This window comes from Mustela nigripes, chromosome 16 (genome assembly GCF_022355385.1).
Source record: "Mustela nigripes isolate SB6536 chromosome 16, MUSNIG.SB6536, whole genome shotgun sequence".
In the NCBI taxonomy this organism is placed as follows: Eukaryota; Metazoa; Chordata; class Mammalia; order Carnivora; family Mustelidae; genus Mustela; species Mustela nigripes.
Window position 1 is genome coordinate 39,606,201 of NC_081572.1, and position 2,957 is coordinate 39,609,157.

Here is a 2,957-nt window from a genome sequence, read left to right on the forward strand (position 1 = left end):
ACAACTGTTAGAAACTGTACCTTTGTGGAGAACAAGGTCTCAGGAAGATTCTATGCAGAAATTAGAGGAGTTCAATTATATGCAAAGGGACTTATGTGGGCATAACAAAAAGGTTACTGAGGGACAGAGCAATGTTTTACCATTGGGAAAAATGGCAGAAAAATTGAGGTATTTACTGGAAGGCGACCAGGGAAAATAAAGGCATGTGGTATAGAGGATTTCTAAAAACATTTTAAGCTAGCCTTGGTGAACAGAAATTTGTATTTTTTGTTTTTTAAGTAAAGTTCTACACCCAACATGGTGCTCGAACTCATGACCCTGACTGAGATCGAGTTGCATGCTAAACTGTGTGAACCAGATAGGCGCCTGGAGAAATTCTCTTAACTTGACCAACTCAGTAGCAGTCAGAACCAATTACAGTTCCTAAAGATTCTACTACCCCACATCACCAGGACAACAGTGATGAGGAAATGGTGGCAGTCTTGGGTAATGCAGGAAAGTCTTGGGGGCACTTCTGAAGAGATGTGAAGTCCAAAACCACAGTTCTAGCCAGTATTAGTAAATTATTTAATCTCTACACCTCACGTGGGGCCTTTAACTCACAACCCAAGATCGAGAGTCACAGACCCTCCAGTGTCAGCCAAATGCCCCAAGTCACTGTTATTTTTTAATACTAAGAATGAAAATCTCTCCAATCCCTAGAGAAAATGTGTATCCCAAATGTGGTATTCAAGAACCATTACATGTGGGGCGCCTGGGTGGCTCAGTGGGTTGAGCTGCTGCCTTCAGCTTAGGTCATGATCTCGGGGTCCTGGGATCGAGCCCCGCATCGGGCTCTCTGCTCTGCGGGGAGCCTGCTTCCTCCTCTCTGCCTGCCTCTCTGCCTACTTGTGATCTCTGTCAAATAAATAAAATCTTTAAAAAAAAGAAAAGAAAAAAGAACTGTTACATGTTAGTCTCAAATTACCATATCCCCTTCTCTCCAACTTTCATTCACTGTTAGATTTTCCAGTCTTTCTCTGAACATTATTTTCAATTTGTCCAAATCCTAACAATCCTTCAAGACCTAGTTCAAATGCCACCTTTTCCCTGACACAGTGCAGGTGGAAATACCTTTCTTCAAACTTAACTTCCATTGCGAGCATTTTTACTTCCTTACATTAGCATCCTTCTTAGACTCTAAGAAAGTATTTTAAGTTTTGGTTTGATTTGGCTAAAACCCCTGTAATCTCCACTAGTGTGACACTTACATATAGAAACTTTTTCTCAAAAGCCTAGAAAATTTATAATTACATTGTTTTAGAGAAATATCTGACGATCATAAAACTACTAAACAAATGGATAAGGATTTGATGGCAGGATCTAAGTTTATGCTTAGCCACTATGCTGTATCTGATTCATTCTACCTGTTCAACCTCAATACTTGATCACAGAACGCATATATCCAGTCTAAACATCCTCGCTTACGTCTTTCTCCGGAAAGACATTTCCATTTTTAATGAAAATAACTGCCTTTTCCACACCAAAAACTGCCCAGGACAGCTGGTGCTTATTATTTTAATCATTCCCAATATAAATTGTTGTGGATACACTTAATAAAATGGGCTCAGACAAGTATCATAAATAATAAATATAAGATTTTATTCATCTTTGTAAATAACAGGTGCTCAAATATTAATGGTTAACCATAATCAAGGGACAAAGAAGCTTACTTTTAATAATGCAGGAGCAAAAATCCTTCAACTTTTAGATGAAAACTGCTTCGGCTATAAAAATAAAACATTTCTCAAATGATAGTTTTAGCTTTCTTAAAGCCTAGCAAACACCCCCAGACTACCTTAAAGAGAAACAAATTTCAGTGCCTTTTGGAGTTTCAGTCTTCGTGTATGGCTATACACTAAGATAACATCTCTTCCCCCAAACCCTAAGAACAGGCTAAAATTCAACATTAGTAAATACTGTAATTGTGGTCATTCACTTCATCTTTCTTTTGCCTTAGCTTCCAAGTGATACATCACAGTGAGAAAATACATTACTAATACTCGTGCAAGAAAATTTTACTTAACTGGGTAGGGGAGGGAAAGGGTAATCGTAAGCAGATAAATCTCAAGCAAGCTCCAAGCCTAGGATGGAGCTCAACATTGTTCTCACAACCCTGAGATCTTAACCTTAGCCCAAATCAAGAGTCCAGCACTTAATCAACTGAGCCACCCAGATGCCCTGTAAGAAAATGTATGCTACTAGCTACACTTTTCTGTTTAGCTAGATCACTTAGCCATACAAAGGGACTCGTCCTTTATTCTCTCTTGCTTGCTCAGGCCCTCCTCACCATCCTCTATCCCGTGTATAACTAACTTGCTTTTCCATTCCCCTCCCTGCCAGTACAATGCTAGAGTGAAGACTGTAGACTGAACTGAAAAGGGTCCCCTCTTTCCTACAACCTTTTGGAATCTTCAACTATTTCATAAAATAATGCTATCCTAGGAAGGATATTCCTAGGAGGGTAATGGACATATTACTCAGAAATAAATCACCTTCCCCAGTATAGCAATTAAATGTTTTCACTTGGAAGTTCCATAAACTATCTTATTAAATACAACATCCCACCTTTTCTCTTAATTTATAAAGCACTGCTTAAATGAAAATCAAATACCAGCTTCATAACATTTTACCATTAGATAATGATTCCTACAATATTCCAGAAAGAGCACAGGGTTGGCTCCCCCACCGCCCTGCCATTTCTGACCAGCTATCTATTGTCAGTTTTAACTGGAGCTGAAAAGAAGGCTTTATATAAACTGAAAAGTCATCAATGGGTTTTAAAATAGTGACATTTAAATATTTCTTCTTGAAATTCTCTTTATCAGCCACTTATTTCTTCCCTGAAAAAAGCTTGAAATACAATTAGTGTCTAAAGAACCATACAAAATAAAAAGAAAACAAACCAGACAAAGGAG